Raw genomic sequence first — 22459 nt, 5'->3', positions numbered from 1 at the left:
GGGTTTCGCTACTCCAAACAGGTCATCGTGGCATTTTCTCTATAACTTTTTTCTGTGAAGAAGCTCAAACAAAAAACCCATTTTAGACGAAATTGTACTGAACCTTGGGTCCGAATTTTAGATCTTGTCTCACTATATTTTCAGAGATATGATATGAGGAAGTTAGGGTTTTTGCAGACTCCAAAATTACATTCCAAATAGGTGACCTTGGGAAAATCGTCATAACTTTCTCTCTGAGCATCAGATTGAAATTTCGTAAGAAGTTACAGAAAGAAAATGGACTGTAGTTTTTTGTGCACCATTTCTAGGTTTGAAGGTTGAAACAGTGACATGCGGCACTTTGTACAAATTCGCTCTACTGAAAAAGTGTATAATCAGGTCATATTGGGAGATTGGGCATAACTCTTTCTTGGAGAATCCAATTGATGAGCCTCATCATTGGGTAACTTTATGGACCTTCATACACCTCGAAGCTTATTTAAATCAACTCTTCTCATAATTACTTACATATTTTGGTTATATTTTGGTTAATGAGATGAGTAAAAGTGAGATGTTATGTCTAGTGGACTAATGTGCATTGATTGCAAGGTTTTGAGAGCAAATCATGGCAATTTTGGCTAATTAAGGGCAGAAAATCGAATGAGACAAGGAGGAGAGATTGTAGGAGATAGATCCTCCTCATTTAATCCTCACTCATTCAAATATTCCTCCATCAAATCACACTAGCTCAGAGTTGCAAGCAGCCGAGTCATGAAGATCAAAAGGCAGCCGAGCCAGTGACAGTTAAAGAGCTAGTTCATCTTGAGTTTGGGAGCCAAGCCTCCCTAGATTTAAGGAAGTCATTGGAGACTTCAGTTGTATAAATAAAGAGGCCTAGAGCCTCATTAGGATTTGGATTTTTTATGTAAAAGCACTAAGCATTTTCGAGTTCAAGACTTGTGGAAGACATTGTTATGTAATTTTCTAATATGATAATGAGAATGAACATTTCCTTGATCCAACACTGAGTTGAATTAGAGGGTTGAAGCTCTTGGGTTAGGGCCCAACCCTAGTAGCAAAGGATCCTCTCCTTGTATTTCTATGCTTAGTTGATTTCATAGATTAATGGTTGAATTGTTTTTAGCATTATTTCATTGCAAGTAGTTGTGGATTTGATTAGTTTGCTTCCATTTGTGCATTGCTTTAGCAGTAGCTTAGGAAGATAAAGGAATATCAAAAAGTTGATAGTAGGTAGCTTTGGCCTCACTCCTCCCTTCAAGGACCATGGTTTGAGGAAAGAACTCCTATGCAGCCCCAAAAAGACAGAATTCTGATTTCTCATGGAATTTAGGGTTTTCTGCTACTTAGGCCAGCATTTTACCAGTTTTCAAGAATAGGATTCAATTGTCATTTCTGATATCTTCAGCCTTGTATTAGATCTCATAAGTGTTTCACATCATTCTACAAGTAATTCCATGCATCAACTAGGCAACTAGATAATGAAATTATGTTTTCTTTAGTTGATTGAAAATCTTTCTTGTTTGACATGATTCATGGATAAATGCCAGTGATTGATGCAGTGCAGGAGTTTCAGCAGTGTAGAGAGATCTCATGACCAACAACCCCAACCTAACCTCATTCATCCAAAATCATCAAAATCCACTAAGTCCCTCACCAAATTCATCATTCCATAAGAACATTTCTCCAAGTTTGTTGAGCAAATCCAACCATCTCACAAACTCTGTTTTGAGTTTTGAAGGAGTCCTAGCCACTCCCTTGCCTTATTTCTCCCACCATTCACCTTCCCTAAGCCCTACACCACCTTCCAAATCACTCCTATTTCTCTCGGCCGGATCCTGTAGGAATATAGGGGATCCTGTAGGAGCATTAGGACATCCTGTAGGAGGCATTAGGACATCCTGTAGGACGACCTGTAGTGGCCTGTTTTGAGGCCGGATTGTGGAGAAAGCATCTAGAAAGATAGGGGAAGACCCCTAATTGCCTCCTAAGCCATATTACCTTCCATCACCATCTCTTACCCACCTGCCACATCACCAAGAGGATTTAGCATTCATACTTTTCACACACAAAAAAGGAAAAAAAGGAAAAAAGGGTTATCATGTTCATTTACATGCACAACAGTAGAGTGTTTGGTTATTTCAAATTGCATTCCTAAGGTAGTAGGATTACACACATGTTAAATTAGCATTCTTTTGAAGCAAAGCCTCTTAGTAGTAGTTAGATGAATGGTGTGTTTAAGCACTTGATTTCAGTTTTCCCTTACTACATTAGACAACATTTCAGTTAGTTTAAATTACCCTTTTCCTCATTGGTAGTCAAGCTTCTTCTGAATTAATAGAAGGTTGGTTTGAGAAACCATAGTGGTCTATCACCAGCTTAGCAGTGACAAAGAGCAAACCCATCACATCTGCTTGTGTATACAGCACTAACACCTCCAAGTTTGTACGAACCCTGGGTTGATAAATTAAAGTTGATAGCCCTAGGAGTTGCAGCATTCTTGTTGCAATACTGGTGCTCATCACTTTTTGGCACCGTTTCCGGGGAGGTGTCTGAGTAAGATGTGATTTCTGATTTCTTTCTTCCATTTCTTATCTCTAACATTCTACTATTAGCTTCATTTCTGCAAAAGTAATTGTAAGACAGTTTTCTTTCTTTCCCATTCTGCAAGTGAGATTTCATTCAACCGGTAGTTTCGATTCAGTTTGTGATTTCAATTCTTCAATTAGTCTCAAAGCTTGAAAAACCGCAAAACAAAACAAAAAACACTTCTTTCATTCCTCATAGGAAGAGGGATAACTTAGGGAAATTTCTACCAAATACCCCCACCACTTCAAACATCCAATCTTACCTCTTCTTCGGTAGCTGTGAATTGGAGGACCCCTTAGGCAAACAACCAGAGATTTTTGAAGAGCCTACAGGGGGAGAAGAAGAAGGAGAACCCATTCCAATTGACCTAATGGCTGAAAATAGAAATGACAGAGGAGATAGAGAAATAATTGAGGGTTCCTTTCCCATCAGAGAAACTAATGGGGATACCAAGATGAAAAACATAAGCCCCTCTACTCTTCCTCATTTCCATGGCCTGACCTCAGAAGATCTAGATACTTTCTTGTTTGAGTTTGTTGTCATATGCAGAACTTATGATTACACCACTGATGAGAAGAAGTTGAAACTATTCCCATCCACTCTCAAGGATGCAACTCTGCGCTGGTTCATGGGTTTACTTGGGGATAGCATCACAACCTGGGCTCAGATGCAGCAAGCCTTCAACAACAAGTACCAAGACTACTGCAGGTCCAAAGACACTAAAGAGGAAATTTTTAGGATGACCTTGGGGCATGATGAATCCCTAGAGGATTATGAAGAAAGATTCCAGCTTAGCTACAAAAGGGCCAGGTGCACACTTGATCCTGAGTCACTGAAGCTAGTCCTACTCCAAGGGGTAAGGGAAGATCTTCTGGATACCCTAAACCTGCTAGCAGGAGGGGACATCTACTAGCTACCCTATGAAGATATCAAGACTGTCTTTAGGAATCATTCTAGGGTAGCTAGGAAAAAGGGTAGGGGTAGTCAACCAATGGCTAGCCCATCCTCTTCCAACACATCCATAAAAGGTGAAATTGGAAATATGTTGGAAGATTTTAAGAGTGAAATGTTGCAAACCTTTGCCCTACAGATGGACACTAAATCAAGAGGAAGCAAAAAGAGCATTAGCCATATTCTACCATAAATGCACAAGGAGGCACCCTAGGAATGAATTTCCATTAAAACTGATCGAAATATGCTCGGTCTATGAAGAAAACCACTCCATAGACAAGTTCCCTTGTCTAGCTCGACTAAAAGTTGTGTATCCGAGAACCGAAGGGGTGAATGAACAACTCTGCTCCACAAATCAAAGGAGACTTCATGGGCCTCGGCCATACCAACAAGGCATGCAAGGGTCATCCCATGCATATTACAACCCTAACCAAAACACATCCATTCCCTCTTGGGGACCCCCTGCTCATCCCTCCTGGTCTACACCTCCTCCTTGGTCTTTTGCACCTCAGTACCATTCCCAGCCGACCAGCCAGTCATTTCATCCATATACTCTGCCACAGCCTCAGTGGAATGCACCACCCCAGGGGTGGAGGCCCCCATACAACAATGCTCCAGCTTTATTGCCTTCACCTCCTACTCAACCACAGATTTTACACCCTGCTCCACCTAAACAACCTCAGATGCCTGCCCAGCCAAATTCGAACCTGAACAACAGACAGACACAACAAGTATACAGTGGAGAGACATCCTATCCTGCTTATGCTGTGGAGATTTAGGAAATCAACCTAAGATTTGGGAGAGTACTCCCGGACAACCAACCTCCACCTCCACTTAGGGAGAGTGAGAAGGAAAGAGAGGAAAGCATGCCTAGAGTGAATCTGCCACCCTTTCCTAAAAGATTAACTCATCCAGTCCAGCCTACCCCAGAAGAGAATAAACTTTTGGGTGAATTGAAAAATCTGTTTCAAAATTCCACCTCTCCAAGCCATCAATGATGTACCTATTTACAAAAATTTGATTAAAGAGAAGTGTTTCAAACATCTAGGGAGGTGAAAAAGAGACACCCCTACCATTAATGTCATTGGACAACTGTCCATCTTAATGTTGGGGTAGATAATTTGCCCAAAGTATTTGGACCCTGGAAGCCCTATAGTAGATGTGCACATCAATGGCACCACTGTCCCACAGACTTTGATTGATCGTGGGGCTTCCATTAATGTATTGACTAAGGACACCATGCTCAAGCTTAATCTCCAGGATTCATTAAGAAAAACCACAATAGTCTTGCAACTTGCAGATCGTTCCAAAGTAACCCCTTAGGGGATTGTTGAGGATGTGATGGTCTCCATTGACTGTTGGGAGTACCCTGTAGAATTCCTAGTTCTCTGGCCTAATGCCAAGATTACTGGTTATCCTCTCATACTTGGGAGGCCTTGGTTAGCCACTGTCGATGCCTACATCAGCTGCAGGGCTGGAAATATGACTATCAAAAATGGGCCCCTGTCCAAGCAGTTAGTCTTGTACCCTCCTACTCAACCATCCCTATAACATGACTTACATTTATGGCTAGAAGAGGAGGAAGAAGATGAAATCTACTTAGACCAACTCTATACCTTAGAAATAGCCATGGGAGGAGGACAATCGGATGAAGATGATTTGATTGATCACATACTCCAAAGTCCAACTCCCAACACCTTGTCCTTAGAGGAAGTAGTAAAGGAAACCAAGAGAACCCATCGGATTGATCTATACTTAGCTTACTCAAACCCTACCCATGTCAAAACAATAGAATTTAGCCCTGAAAGAACTTTTAAGATCAACCCCTCTCTTTCTGTACATCAAGAAGAAAAGGTGTGCAACATGCTAAAGGAACATCTAGATGCCTTTGCTTGGAGTTATAAGGAAATGAAGGGAGTGCACCCCTCGGTGTGTACTCACCACATTTATATAAAGTAAAGTTGCAAACCAGTCCATCAACCCCAAAGGAGAATGAATCCGACTCTCAAGGATATATTCAAAGAAGAACAACAAAAGATGTTGGATGCAGGATTCATTTACCCTATCTCAGACAGTGAGTGGGTTTCTCCTTTGGTGTTGGTTCAAAAGAAAAATGGGAAGTGGAGGATTTGTGTCGATTACAGAGAATTAAACAAAGCCACAAAGAAGGACCATTTCCCTCTACCTTAAATTGACCAAGTGCTAGATGGCCTGCCAAGGAAAAAAATTTCTCTTTCTTAGATGGGTTCAACGTGTACAATAAAATCTACATTAGCCCAGAGGACCAGGATAAAACCACCTTCACCTGTCCTTGGGGTATTTTCGCTTATAGGGTCCTTCCTTTTGGCCTATGCAATGCCCCTACCACTTTCCAGAGGGCAGTCCTGAGTATCTTTGTCGAGCTAGTCCATGATGCAGTAGAAATTTATATGGATGATTTTACACCCTATGGGTGTGATTTCTAGGAGGCTCTATCCAACTTGGGTAAGGTGCTGAACAAATGCATTGAAATGAACCTGTCCCTTAGTCCCGAAAAATGTGAGTTCTTAATGACTGCAGGGATTGTTCTAGGTCATTCAATATCCCAGAAAGGACTGCAGGTGGACCCAAATAAGATACCCATCATCCAAAGGGTCCCACCTCCAAAAAAATAGAGGGATATCAGAAGTTTTCTAGGTTTAGCTAGATATTATTGGAGATTTATATTAGACTTCAGCAAGTTAGCTTCTCCTTTCTTTGGGTTATTGGCCAAAGAATCTGAATTTTTATGGTAAAAAAGATGTCAAGAGGCCCTGGACACCCTGAAGGACAAGTTGACCACTAAACCTATTATCCGAGGCCCAAATTGGGCCCTTCCTTTCCATATGCATGCCGATGCCTCTCACAAAGCCATAGGAGCAGCTCTAGGCCAGATGGATGACAAGTTACCTTATGTCATTTACTTCATCAATAAGAATTTGTCAAAGGCCGAATTGAACTACATAGTGACTGAAAAGGAGCTCCTAGTTGTTGTGCATTCATTGAACAAATTTAGCCATTATATTACAGGTTACCAAACATTTGTACATACTAGATACAAGGATTTTAGAGGTAAATTAAGGACTAGATACAAGGATTTTAAAGGTAAATTAAGGACTAGATGGTTAGGGCCTTATGTCATAGAAAAATGTCATGATAATGGTTTAGTACAGGTAAGAACCATTGATGCGGAGGCCATTCCTTTACTTATCAATGGGCACAGATTGAAGTTCTACAAGAAGCCCTTGTCAAAGCAAGAAGTCATCAATAGCATCAGCAAGACAGTGATGGTGGTGGAGAAAGTCTCAGCTTCTACCCCATCAAGTACCTGAAAAGAGAAAAAAAAAAGAAAAAAAAAGGGAAAAAATAAAGAGACTTGGGTGAAAACCTCTTTTGAGGCACCCACAGCAAGAAGCTAGGATGGAAACCCCTTGGAGGCAGACTAGTTGTTTTCAAATATATATATATATATATATATATAAGAGAGAAAAGAAAAACTTTGAAAATGTTGTTTGCAGGTCAGCGAGAGGAGGATTAGAGAAATAAGAGAGAAGCAGAAGGACCTATACAATTCATGTTTTCATTCCTCCATCCCATATTCTTCATCATCCCATCATTCCCTCCATTTATGAAATTATCGAGCTCAATTTACACGAGCTCTGTGTTTTCTACAGGATTCCCTAAAAACCTACAGGATGATCCTGTAGAAATTATAGTGGCTTAGGAATCCCAAGGAAAGTGACCCTAGAGCAAGGGGATGACCGACCTATGTCAAAAATAAAATGTTTAATTCACCATGCCTCTCACCACCATGATTACCCCTGCATTCATCCAATAAGTCAGTTCCAAAAATATTATAGTTTAAAAAAAACAACAACAACAACAAAAACAAAACAAAAAAAAAACAAATAGAAGAAGGTGAGAGCATAGGAAAAGGGGACAATACCTAAAGGCTATACCTCTCACCTACCAATCACTAGACCCCTTCTCTACCCATGACAACAATCCTCATGCTCTAGAAGTGAAGAAAAGAATAAAAGTTTAGGGGAGAGGCAGCTACAGGACATCCTGTAGGTTTCCTGTAGGAAATCCTATAGCAACCTATCCCACAAAAAGAAATTTCACAGTTGCAGTCATCTTCAGCATAGAGATCCTATTGTCAAGGAAGCTCCTCCAGAGCTTAGCAGCAACAGCAGGATCATCAGCATCACTCTCCAGTACCTGCACATCAAAGGAAACAAGCATCAAAGGAGGCCAATATAAAAAAAAATATGCAGCAAATACACAACACAGGGACATCATTCTCCAACAAGCAGCATCATCAAGGCATCTTACCCACAGGTATGTCATCTCGCTTAAGCTCTCTCGTTAGCATAATATGATAAAAAATGTAGGATTGTGTAAGAGTTGGTTTTATAAGCAAAGGTGGCCAGTTAACTTGGCCACCTTCGGCCAGTCGATGAGGAGAATACAGTTAGATCACTACACACGTGGCAGTAGTCAAATCAGAAGAAAAAGGAGATGAGGCCAAAAATGGTTAAGTTACAGATGACCGAAGTGGGAGATGATTACAAGGTAAGGAGGAATGATGAAGTGGTAGTGGGACCAATGGTCCAAAAGTGGGTGCTCGTACTTCGGTAGCCAGCACACCATCCCACACAATCACCCATATGAGGAAATAAAACATTGATTCCCATGCAAAGGAGGCATTCACAATCTCGAGGATTCATCGAAGCAAGGTTTCTCTCGGCTCTTGAAGCAGTGTCTACAAGAAAGATAGTGAGAAGTTTTCAGCGCATAAGCACCTATAGGATCCTATAGGAAAACCTACAGGATCCTACAGGAGAACCTACAGGATACAAAGTAGTCATCTGTAGGATTAGCAGTGGGCATTTAGAGAGGAAATATCAAAGTTGGGATTCATCAGGAAGTAACCAGGAGGTAGGAGCTATACCTTCCCACATTTTCCAAGTTAAAAAAATACAGAAAAAACCCTCCATTTGGTTAAGGAAATCATAGTCTAGGGGAATTATATGCAGAGTTGTCATTTAAAATATCTCACCCATTAGAATTTGGAATTAGACCCATACAAGCCTCCACAATTATCAGAGGAAAAATTACAGGGGAATTTAACAAGAGGGAACCCACAAACACAGTGAAAATTCATCAGCACCCTCCTGTAGTATAAATCTTCACAAGGCACAATTGGATGGGTTTCTTTGAAAAAATGAGGGGATACGATGATGAGATGGCCATATACTTTTCTCTCTCACTCATACCACTAACTAGGACCCATGCCACTGTTGTGGTGAAAGGCCTCTCAGTAGAAATCACCTCTGAAGTCATAGGAAGAATCACCACACTTCCTTTAGGGTTGCCTTGGAGAAAAGAAGATAAGGATAACATCCAACTTGCAAAGAAGAAATTATTTTTGGAAGGAAAGGAGGCACTAGAGGACAAAAATCGGGTCAGAAGAGAAAGCCTGCCATACCCTTGGAATGAAATTAGCTACCACCTCATTAAGTATATATCATGTGAAGGAAGATACAATGTGGTATATGGATACCATTTTAGGCTTCTCCAAGAACTAAGATTTGGAGCAGACACGCCTCCTCAAAATAGACTAAGCATACCCTACTTTCTTCTTCAATTAGTGATAGATATGAGCATCAAAGTACAGGAAGGAAAACATCAACATCTAGCCCATCATGGGTTAATCAAGCTTATCCTAGAAGATGCCCTCCAAAACCTAAGACTCCCTATTACATGGACAACTTTCAGAGAAATGCAAGTGGAGGGAGAAATAAAATCTCTTGAATATGAAAAAATACCCACTTCTAGTGAGAGGGATGAACAGGAAACAGAGGAGGAAGAAGGGGAAGAAAAGTATGAGGAAAGTGAAGAAGAGACATAAGAAGATTCAAAAGAGGAAACTGATGAATAGAGTGAGAAACTGGAGGAAGAATAGGAAGAGAAATACAAGGATGAGAAGGAGAATGGAAAAGAGGAAACAAAAGGCAAGGAAGAACATAGGTCTACAGTTCTGTTATCACAAAATCAGACCCTGGAAGGTTGCTGATCAGGTAGACCTTGTGTAACTCTTTCAAACCAACTTTTGGTTGAGGCTTAGCCTCCCCAACCTGAGAGGGCTCTCTCACAAGATCAGAGATTTGGATAATGAATAAGATGGCTAACTCTATGGATTGAAATCAAATGAAAACGTGTAAATGGTTGAAATGCCAATCAACAAGCATCTATTGGGCTATGGAGTCAGAGCATGTTTTAGTAAAACAACAGATCAACTTACATGGAAGTCAGGGCATAAAGAGTTTTAATCTACTAGAAAAACAGAGACATGATATAGGAAACACAGTTTATGAACACATGAAGGAAGTTAGAGCATTATCAATGAATTCTAATTAACATGTGTTCATACCACTGCAACTGAGCAAATGAAGAAATCCATGAGGAAATAAAACACATAAAACCCTCTCTGAATCCTAAGTATTAAAGCCAAACTTCTGCATTAACATAAAACATACAATGTTCTGCAATAACATAATATGCGCTGTTTCTCTTGAAATTTCCAACCCTTAATACATTAGTTATTCTACCATATATATAGTTCATGTAGATTCCTTCCTCCAGCATGATGGGAATTCTAATTTCTCCTAATTTGACACCTATTGACACTTAAATCTAACTATTTAATACAAAGGACAACTAACTAGGAGTCCTAGAGACCTAATACAACTAGGAGTGTAACTCCTTATTATGATTACAACAACCTTATCTAAACATTTAAAGCATTCTTTGACACCTAAAACTCCATGAAGTCGAATTTTATGGTGCTCATAACCTTCCAGCTGGCCCTTGATGACTCATCATTTTGCTGTTCCTAGAAACTAGGAGACTGTCCCTTGCTCTGTTCTGGCTGAAAAATAGGTCTTGGGACAGAGCTCATAACTTCTCATAAAAAATGTATTTGGAAAAACTGAAGGATTATTTTGTGAACCAATCCATGCTGAATAAAAACCTCTCTTGGTTTTTTGAAACATCTTTCCTACCGCCTAGAATGAGTCTTTGAAAAACAGGTGTAAAAATATGCTTGTGAAAAACTGCACTTACAGCAGTTTCGTAGCGCAAGTTTGATCATTCATTTCTCTCAAATCATAATGGATTTGAAGAAAGTGGAAGAGGTTTTTTTACTTCAGAATATTAGGAATGAAAATGTCTTTCACTTTTCAGAGATGAGTTTTTAACTGCTTGGTAATCCCCTTGGAAGTCGACTGCTCTTTTCATAACATAAAACTTTGGAGTTCATAAAAGTCTTTCCTTTCCTTGTTTTACCTTTGCTTGATGTTTATACCTTGTAAGTAATCCCTTTCAGCTGCCCATCCTCAAAAAGATATCCTTTTGTCTTACAAAAATGATCCATCAAATCACAATATGCAGCTACAGCAGTTTCGTAGCGCGCTACGAAACTGCTGTGCATTAGGCATCACTTACAGCAGTTTCGTAGCGTGCTACGAAACTGCTGTGCAATTTTAAAACACAGCTTTAAGACCAAAATTTAACCTTTTTGAGTCTTTCTTTTTCTTGAAATGGCTTTCTCCACATGTCATGAAGTTTGTTCAAAATTGAATATAATAAACACCATTCTTCAAGGAACACTTTCAAAATGTAATCTATATCAAAATTTAGGATTACCTTACATGCCTCGCTTGAGCCTTCAAAGAACTCTGATGTATGATGACCCTGAGTTTGCCAAGTGCTTCTTATGCATGAAAGGAGCATGAGAATAACCAAGACCAATTCTCCCTTACCTTACCCTTTTCATTTGAAATCTTTTCAATGATAACAAGTTCAAGGAAAAGAGGGAAAGAATCACCAAGAGTATCTCTAGAACCCACTGACAAAGAGGCAACAGCTACTCTCACTGCCCTAAGTACACCTATCAAGCAAAAAGGGAAGAGACAGAGACAAACCCCATTGTACTTTAGGACAAGAAAAAGCACAAGAATCAGGCAAGGAAGACCTCAAACACCCACCAAAATTCCTATTGTCATTGAAGACTCACCAAAGCAGCAAGAAAAGGTAGCTCCCCTTGAGAAAAATCAAGGAGAAGGATCATGAGGAAAAGCCTCTCCCAAGTCTCCCATCACTTATGTTAGGAGGCCTGTCACAAGGTCTACCTCATCAAAGGGAAAAGGTCTCCTACAGGAGACACAAAAGGACCTACAGGAAGCAGAGGCCATCCTACAGGAAACTCTGCTAAACCTACAAGAAACTCAGAAAATGGACCAAGAAGGTATCACTCAGCAAGAAACAAAGAAGGAAGATCCAGAACTGAGGGAACCTAGTCCTCAACCCAACCTTGACTCTTACTACAGGTTCATTGAAGGGGGTAGGGTCATTCCACAGAAATTTTCCATCCCCTTATTCTTTGAGCTTGAAAAAGAAAGGGAAAGAACACATAGGTGGATGCAAATTGCCAAATCTAAAGGAGTGGAGGATGTAGGCCACATGGAGGAGAAAGTAAAGGAGATGGGCAGAGAATTGAGTAGCATAAGGGATAGAGAGGTGATGATGAAAGCTCAGTTGGAAGCAGAGAATGCATGGCTAAGGGGACAGTTACAAGAGAGAGAAAGTCAATTGGCAGCTATGGCTAGTTTATCCTTAGAGGCAATCCAGTGCAGGATGCCAGCAAAATCTTATGCATTGTATCTTAAGGAACAATGGCTACAGTTCCAAACTAATAATTTAGCATAGAGAGGCACTATCCCCTTCCAGGACTATAGACAATTCATTGATCTCTGTGATCAAAGCACCTTGGAGGATAGAGCTAAAATGTCTGAGTTTTACCTACAAACTTGGACTTGACAGATATGAATGTGTGGGACCCAAATTCAAAACTAGGGGACTTGCAATTGATGACCTTGGCATCATGGATGAATCATGAGGAGGAAAGAGTTGCATAGGTGAAGAAAGTAATGGAAAGAGAAGAGACATAACCCCTCATGATAAGAGCTAAGCAATCAAATCTAATGGTTGTCATCAGCACCCACAACTTGATTGGAAATGACCTTAAGCTTGCACCTAGGTACCCTGCTGCCCAAGAGCAAGTAGTCACACACTTTGAACACATGTTCAGGTTGTTAGGGAATGACATCATACAAGCTTTCCAAAGGATATGGAACACTTTGTCCTACAGCCTAAAAATCAAAGAGTACCATTCTCCCTAGAGAATGAGAGAGGCGCTAAACATAATACCCATGTACAAGCAAGCTCTACAAAGACTCAAAGTCAATTGGATTGTCTTTAGACTTAGTCCACCACTACTCTTAGGAATTTTGGAAGGAAGGAAGGAAGAGGAAGAAATAAATCAGTGGGAAGAGATAGAGAGGAAGGCAGGATTATATGCACAGGAAGAGGAAACTACAACAAAAGCATGGGATGTTAGGGAGGCCACTAGAGAAATGGACATGGATATAGATTGAGTTGCTCAAAGGATGAGCATTACTTTTAGTAGGGGGTGATGATAAGCCTCATCATTGGGTAACTTTATGGACCTTGATACACCTCCAAGATTATTTGAATCAACTATTCTCATAATTCCTTACATATTTTGATTATATTTTGCTTAATGAGATGAGTTAAAGTGAGATGTTATGTCTAGTGGACTAATGTGAACTAATTGCAGGTTTTTGAGAGAAAATCATGGAAATTTTGGCTAATCAAGGGCAAAAACTCGAATGAGACAAGGAGGAGATATTGTAGGAGATAAATCCTCACTCATTCGAATATTCCTCCATCAAATCACACTAGCTCGGAGTTGCAAGCAGCCGAGTCATGAAGATCAAAAGGCAGCCGAGCCAGTGATAGTTAAAGAGCTAGTTCATCTTGAGTTTCGGAGCCAAGCCTCCCTAGATTTAAGGAAGTTGTTGGAGACTTCAGTTGTATAAATAAAGAGGCCTAGAGCCTCATTAGGGTTCAGATTTTTGATGTAAAAGCACTAAGCATTTTCAATTTCAAGACTTGTGGAAGACATTGTTATGTAATTTTATGATATGATAATGAGAATGAGCATTTCCTTGATCCAGTACTGAGTTGACTCAGAGGGCTGAAGCTCTTAGGTTAGGTCCCAACCCTAGAAGCATACGATCTTCTCCTTGTATTTCTATGCTTATTTGATTTCATAGATTAATGGTTGAATTGTTTTTAGCATTATTTCATTGCAAGTAGTTGTGGATTTGGTTAGTTTACTTCCATTTGTGCATTTCTTTAGCAGTAGCTTAGGAAGATAAAGGAATATCAAAAAGATGATAGTAGGTATCTTTGGCCTCACTCCTCCTTTCATGGACCATGGTTTGAGGAAATAACTCCTATGCAGCCCCAAAAAGACAGAATTTTGATTTCTCATGAAATTTAGGGTTCTCCGCTACTTAGGCCAGCATTTTACTAGTTTTTAAGGATAGGATTCAATTTTCGTTTCTAATATCTTCAACCTTGTATTAGATCTCATAAGTGTTTCACATCATTATGCAAGTAATTACATGCATCAACTAGGCAACTAGATAATGAAATTATGTTTTCTTTAGTTGATTGAAAATCTTTCTTGTTTGGCATGATTCATGGATAAATGCAAGTGATTGATGTAGTGCAGGAGTTTCAGCAGCGTAGATAGATCTCATGACCAGCAACCCCAACCTAACCTCATTCATCCAAAATCATAAAAAACCACTAAGTCCCTCACGAAATTCATCATTTCATAAGAACATTTCTCCAAGTTTGTTGAGAAAATCCAACCATCTCACAAACTCTGTGCTCAGTTCTGAAGGAGTCCTAGCCACTCCCTTGCCTTATTTCTCCCACCATTCACCTTCCCTAAGCCCTACACCACCTTCCAAATCACTCATATTGCTCTCGGCCAGATCCTTTAAGAATATAGGGGATCTTGTAGGAGCATTAGGACATCATGTAGGACGACCTATAGTGGCATGTTTTGAGGCCGGATTATGGAAAAAGCATCTAGAAATATAGGGGAAGACTCCTACTTGCCTCCTAAGCCATCTGACCTTCTACCACCATCTCTAACCCACCTGCCACATCACCAAGAGGATTTAGCATTCATACTTTTCACACAAAAAAAGGACAAAAAGGAAAAAAGGGTTATTGTGTTCATTTACATGGACAGCAGTAGAGTGTTTGCTTATTTCAGATTGCATTCCTAAGGCAGTAGGATTACACACATGTCAACTTAGCATTATTTTGAAGCAAATCCTCTTAGCAATACTTAGATGAATGGTGTGTTTAAGCATTTGATTTCAGTTTTTCAATACTACAGTAGACAAGATTTAAGTTAGTTTAAATTTCCCTTTTCCTCATTCATAATCAAGCTTCTTCTGAATCAATAGAAGGCTAGTTTGAGAAACCATAGTGGTCTATTTCCAGCTTAGCAGTGACAAAGAGTGAACCCATCGCATCTACCTGTGTATACAACATTGTCACCTCCAAGTTTGTACGAACCCCAGGTTGATAAAGTAAAGTTGGTAGCCCCAGGAGTTGCAACATTCTTGCAGCAATACTAGTGCTCATCACCAGTTTCGATCAGACGAGTGGCGTTGGAAAGAAGACTCATAGGGCTACCACAGTTCGCAATTTCAAACCTTGAAGGTCCAAAATTTCAAAGATACATCAACTTCAATTTCGAGCTCCTACAAAGTGAAAAAATGTCTGTAGTTTTTTTTTAATTTTTGCATAAGTTTGGTTTGAAAAATTAGTTTGAAGGAATTTAAAGGGCATAGTGAAGCATAATTATCATTAATTGATGCCCCAAAGAAATAAAATGGAAACACCTAGTAAGCAACCTGAAAGCTCTAGCATGACTCATGAAGAAGAGGAAGAAATGCAACATGATATATCAAAATTACGAGACCAAGTGCAACAAAATTCACTCTCACAAAAAGTAACAGAAGCTAAGATGGATGGTTTAAAGAAAGGCGTGGAAGCAAAGATGAATGACGTGTAAGCTAAGATGGATGGTTTAAAGAAATGCATGGAAGCTGAGATGGATGGCATGGAAGCTAAGATGAATGACATGGAAGCTAAGATGGAAGGCAAAATGGAAGAATTGAAGACAGATTTGACAACATTGCTACAAGAAATTTTTACTAGTGGTCAAAGGGTAGTAAAGGAAACTCATGATGAGAACAAAATAAATGTTAATCATTATTTCATTGACTTTAACATTGAATTGAAGACCCAACATGTTCCAAAGATTGATATGAGGAAGTTTTATGGCAAGGATCCCGTAACATGGATACTACATATGGAGAAATACTGCGATCTCCATAATGTGCAAAACACACAAAAGGTATGCATTGCAACTTTATATTTGGAACCAAATCAGTTTGTATGGTATCGATGGCTTTGATCTCATAAACAAATTGTCACTTGGGAAATTTTTACGGAAGAAATGATAGAACATTATGAGGATACAAAAAGTAACACTTTTTTTAGCCAATTGATAAACCTCAAACAAAAGGGTTCAATGATGGAGAACATTGAGGACTTCAAAAAATTGAATATAAGGGTAAAAGATATTCTAGAGGAGCATAGGATTAATGTGTTCATAGGGACTTTAAAGGATAACATCCAACATGAGGTTCGCCTTTGGGAACCTGACTCGTTGGAGAAGGCATTCAAGTTGGCAAGAAAAATGGAAAGAAAAATTATGGAAACAAGGAAGCCTACCACTCACAACTATAAGGATGGAAGTGTTGTTTCCCCTAGCCTTCCACAACCTACAAGGTTGACGCCCCAACAATTGGAAGAAAAAAGAGCAAAATGGCTTTGTTATAGTTGTGATAGAAAATACACTAAAGGTCATAAGTGTGCTGAGAAGAAATTATTAAACATAGATTGTGAAGAGGAGGAAAAAAAGGAACAAGAAACGTCAAAAGAAGAGGATATACACCAGAAATAAACCCTAGAGAAAGAAGAAATGAATCCGACCATATCTTGTAATGCATTGGTCGGGATTACCACTCTTCAAACTATCAAGTTAGAAGGGCATATCAAGAAGAAAAAAGTAATAGTGTTGATTGATTCGGGCAGTACCCATAATTTTATTCATTGTAAGATAGCCAAGGAATTGAATTGCTTCCTATATCCTGCACCAGAGTGTCAAGAGATGGTTTTAAGTGGAGGAACCATAAATTGCTCTGGAAAGTGCCATAATATCAAGCTATCCATGGGAGAATATGTATTGAATAACCCAATTCTTTCCATTCCAATGGGTGGTGTTGATGTTGTACAAGGAGTCTAATGGCTACAAACCTTGGGTATAATATCTTTTAATTTTCATGAAATTTTCTTTGGAAGGAAAGGAAGTTGAATTAAGAGGTGTCGCAAGGAAACTAGGAAAGATAATCAGCGCTAATGGAATGACAAATCTTCTAAAGAAATAAAAACGAGGTGTAATTGCACAATTATGTTCGCTATAGGTTCCCACATCAAAATCATCTATTTCTTTAGATCTCCAAAAAGTCTTGGACAATCATTCCAAGGTATTTGAGACTCCCAAAGGTCTCCCACCTATCCGTGAGCATGCTCATGCTATTCATTTGATTCCATGAAGTTTTCCTCCAAACATCAGGCCTAACAAATATCCCTATGCACAAAAGAGTGAACTTGAATGTATGGTTGCAGAAATGCTAGAGGCTGATGTAATTCAACCTAGTCAAAGTTCTTTCTCTACTCTAGTAGTATTGGTGCACAAGAAGGATGGATCATGGTGCATGTGTCCATATTATAGGGAGCTCAACAAGCTCACTATTAAATATAACTTTCCCATTCCTGTCATTGATGAACTATTGGATGAATTGCAGGATCAATTTACTTCACCAAGTTGGATCTTCATTCAGGATATCATCAAATCAGAATGAAAAATGAAGACATTCTGAAAACAACATTTAGAACTCATGAGGGTCATTTATGAATTTTTGGTCATGCATTTTGGCCTTACCAATGCACCTTCTACATTTCAAGGTTTGATGAATTCCATTTTCAAACCCTTCCTTATAAAATTTGTGTTATTATTTTTTGATGATATACTAATATATAGCAAGTCTTGGAAGGATCATGTTCAACATGTTGACAGGGTTCTCAAACTATTGGAGGAGAAAAAATTATATGCAAAAAGCTCCAAATTTTTTTGTGGAGTGCAAGAGGTGGAATATCTGGGTCATATTTTATCTCGTGAAGGTGTTAAAGTAGACCCTATAAAAATTAAAGCCATTAAGGAATGGAAAATCCCCACATCCATAAAGCATCTGTGAGGATTTCTTGGGTTGACAGGGTATTAAAAGTTTGTTAAGAATTATGGGAGAATAACAACACCTGTAACAACATTATTGAAGAAAGATGCATTGTTATGGACTTGTTGATGCCTCTAAAATCACTGCATCAACATCGGGGAAAACCACCCGGTCCGGACCTTAGTGCAACTCCTTTTCCATTTGGTGTGGTGGCTCTGACTGGATGTAATGGGACCAGTTTCCCAGTGATATATGAGTTGATGGATGATTGGTTTGTAATTTATAACGAGAGTGATAAGTGCTCTATTCTAGAGTGCAAAAATATACAAAGATAACTAATCTATCTCGGGTATTCTTCTAACAATGCGATTCTTGATTGTTTCTATTAACAAATAAACATAAAGATGACTTATTCCTAACATGGAAATATGCATTCATATGATGATTACTTTGTTTAATTAATTAAACAAATTAATAATTAAAACATTATCGCATTGATCATAATATATCACTGACATATATATTTAAAAGATGACAATTATGAAACATTCAAAAGTGATAAGTCAAAGAATTGTTTTATAAACATATACATCTCAATAACAACAAAGTTGATAAATGCTAATTCACATAGAGAAATAAAGCGAAAACATAGATAATAGTACCGTATGCATTTGGATCTCCTCCGATGTAAATCGCATTCAAATTCTGTCTTCTAATTTGGGAATACTTTCACAAGATGTAAAAGTGCAAATCTCATAAAAGCCTTATTTGTCAAAAATTTAGAATTCTGGTCCAGTCTTTTATAAAAAATATATATCGGAAGTACAATAGTGCAACCTTCAATTTAAATCTTAATACAAAATTGCGAACCCTTTCTAAAAACATGAAAGGGTCTTTAAATACTACAAATAACAAAAAACTATGAAAGAAAGTCGTTATGCGCTCGTATAACAAAAACACATAAATCTGGGATTTATCCTGAAAATAGTAGTGCTACGGCGGTCGAATGGATTCACTGTATCGGCTTATCTTCTTGTGATCACAGTTGACAAATGGCGAGCATTGGCTGGACCTCTAGTGGCTGACTCATCCGTGAATGTAACTGAGCTGTATATGTGGCATCGGCAAGTTCAGGATCATGCAGTTGATTACATCCGTGAGACACTTCATCACCATTTGTTGACTGTGTGGTTTAATAAGGAAAAACCAGAACGTTTCCCATGTTAGGCTTTGAATGCCTCCGATCAAATTTTCTCTTTGCAACAGCTCTTGTTTCCAATGTTGTTCCAACAATTTTACCTTTGGGAGTTTTCCTGGAGAGCAATCTATAATTAGATTAGATAAATGCAGACTGTTGTTGATTAATTCAATCAAATTATTTGTTGTTGCTCTGCATCTGGATGTAGCTCTCTCAGCTTTCATTAATTGAGACTCCCATTCGAATAACAATATTTCCTTATGTGACTCCTATATCTTTGGTAGATTGGCAGCTTTTCCCTCTTTCGAATCTTGCCATGATAGAAAATTAATTAATCTTTCATCTGCCTTCTCTAATTCAAGCCTTGCATCCACTAATTTTTCAATCATAGATGTTAAGATATCACATAAGGGGACGGCCAATTATATATTATGACAAAGAATATCCAATTGCCAAGACAAAGACTTGGTCATTTCCAGGGCTTCAATTCTGAATTCATTTATCTGGGGATATCCTTTGAATCGCTCTATCTGATCTTTCATTTGCATGATTTGCTATTCTTTTGATTTCTTCTCTTGCTCACTCAATAGTTGTAGTTGTCTCAATGCTTGAGACAACTCTTACTGTTTATGGATGGCCTGTTCATCAATCCTTTTCTTTTCATGTTTTAACTGCTCATTTAATTGTTCATTAAGTTTCCTTTATTCCATCAACTGCTGTTCAAGTTGCTCTACTTTTTGTTGTCGTTCGCCGATTGTGCCTCTAGCTAAATGATTGCCTGGTCTTTTTTCTTCAATAAATGACTAACCTCTGAAGCCTTATCTATTTTCGTTGTTGTATACACTCTGGCATACTGAGACAGTTTTGTTAAATCTTCGGAGGGATTTACCTCTTCTCTCCATACCACGTTCATCATTTCAATCTGAGGAGTTAAAAGAGGACTGTGATCAATTTTCCTCTTCTTCCTCTGTCTTTTGACTACAGCCCTATGCTTAGGACTGTAGAAGACATCCAGTGGTGGTATTTCTTCTATTTGCAATACAATCTCGTCAGTGGGATTTTCAGGGATAATCTCTATGTCTTTCTGGAACTTGGGTGGGCCGCTTGTTCCTACAATCGGAACTGTGTCGACTACTGATTTCTACATTGTAGACACTTCTGGTGTAGTGAACCCTTGGGTTTTCTCGGGATTACTGATGATTGAATCAAATTGTTCCCATTCCTTGATTAACTTAGGATCAATATTAATATTTGTATCAAGGGGTTCACTAGTTGTTACCTGCTTCTGCTCATTTTATGTTGTTTTCTCCTTCTTAGGAATCTTTTCAATTTCGGGAGCATTCTCAGTAATTTTCTCCTCAATGTAGCCTTGAGGTTGTACCATAGCGGTCGTTTTTAACAAGTCTAGAGGTAGGGTTTCCAATCTTTGTGCCCTGAGCCTATAGAATACCTCTAATCCTTCTGCTCCCAATTTGATCTTGGCTATGTGTTTGACCTGAGAAAATATTTCTGCTGAAACAAACAAGTCATTGTAGTTATCCTCCTCATGATCAAATCTGGCGATTTTAGCCTGAGAGATAACATTGTAGGAAATGCTTCTAGGATCATATTTCCTTTTTGGGATAATTGCAAGTTTTAACAACTTTATTTTCTTGACCTCCTTCTCTGTATGTTTAAAATCATGCAGGGTAAAAGCACCACATCGAAGGGGAAATGTCGGCCACATGTGTTTTTTAGAATCCCTAAGGTTCCTTGACATCCCTTGAACTATTATTTGATATGTTATTTCCCTGGCCAGTAGTTTATCAGGGATGTACAGAGGAAGAACATGAGGGTCGGCAAGGCTGCCGAAAAGTATTATATAGGTGAATCTTTCTTCTCCAAACCAACTGCCAAGTGCAGTTAGGTCGATTGATGCTTCCTTGGATAACCTAGGAGCAGGCTTATTGAATATGGCATAATACACAGGAAGAATAAAACCATGACAAATTCTATACATATGGTTCTTATAATGGGCTTTCCATAGCTCCTTATGATAGATGTGAATGGGATTGGGATCCTGCGGAGTCCATTTCCATCCAAGAATGGGGTATTCGGAATTAAAACAGATAGTGTCCATGATATAGGCACTCATGTAAAAGGGAGGTATCACCCGGGTAGCCACAAACCTCTTTCTTCTATATTCAAGTATCTCGGTGGCCATTTTATCAGACAGAATGTTTGCCCAGTCCATGATATAGCCATTAATTGTAGCCTCCATTAATGGAACCATATCTATAGAGAATTTAGCAGAATCATGGACTCCGAAGAGTCTGCACATCATTGCACTAGCATAACAATAAGGAGAAGCCAATGAATCTACAGAGTACATACCCGATGTCTCGTGCTTGTGTTTGGTCGGAAAATGTCTCCATTGTCTAATGGGGTCAGATTCAATGTCGTTCTCCTTGGCAAAAGCCTCCAAAAATGCTTTGTTATACCGCTTCTCCGGCTGAGGTAAATGGTACATTTGTCTAAGATCCTCTACTCTAAATGACCCGAACACTTTTCCATCAGCTATAGAGAATGTCTTGTCTGTGGTTGCAATGCTTTCAACAATCCACCTGAACACATCATTATAGGGCAAAACTTTGGCATGCACTGCTATTCTATGTAGATATGAGCAGGCCAATTCCTTAAGGGTATTCTCTGATTTGCTCGTGGAATCTATTGTTGCTTCTTCTTTGAGTTCTTCAGGCTCCTCTGCTTCCAGCAAATTGTAGATACTCTCCAAGGATGCTTTGCCTAAACCGAGGCAGGTAGTATCAGATATCAATCCTTTCTTATTTGGTTCATCTTTCACTACGACAGGGACCTTGGGTTTCTTCACCTTCTTTCCCATTTTCTCTGGATTCATCAGCTCAGAGTAGCTCTGCACAGACAGTGAAAAACGTAACAGAGAAATATACCTGCTCAAAGCTAATATGAAATGAAAATAGTTATGGTAATTCACGCATGATAAACCAAATGTAATTAAGTATTACCGGGTGAAATCCTAGAAGGATTCACCCTTAACTGCAAAATTAATGACCTTCATTCCCGCCAATCATCGCTAATAAATTTAATAATTATACGTCGCATCGCACATATGCTTGATGGTCCTTTAAAATGTATCCTTTGATCTTCCTAATCAGCGATCAACGATAAATCGCATATCGCAATCAGGAGATTCATTGGTAAGGCTTAATGTTTTTGGACTGATAGCCCCAATTGTAATAAAGGTAAGGAATATAATAAGGCAGAGGGATAATAAGTGGACTGTTTGATTTATTTCTTTTTCGTTTATTATTCCTTTTAAGATTTACACTTACTAATAATACCCTTTGATGGTATTTTCTTGAAAAGC

Source organism: Pinus tabuliformis, chromosome 5_2 (assembly GCF_031772625.1).
Source record: "Pinus tabuliformis cultivar Carrire ecotype Pingquan chromosome 5_2, CPIR1, whole genome shotgun sequence".
In the NCBI taxonomy this organism is placed as follows: Eukaryota; Viridiplantae; Streptophyta; class Pinopsida; order Pinales; family Pinaceae; genus Pinus; species Pinus tabuliformis.
This window is presented reverse-complemented; position numbering follows the sequence as displayed.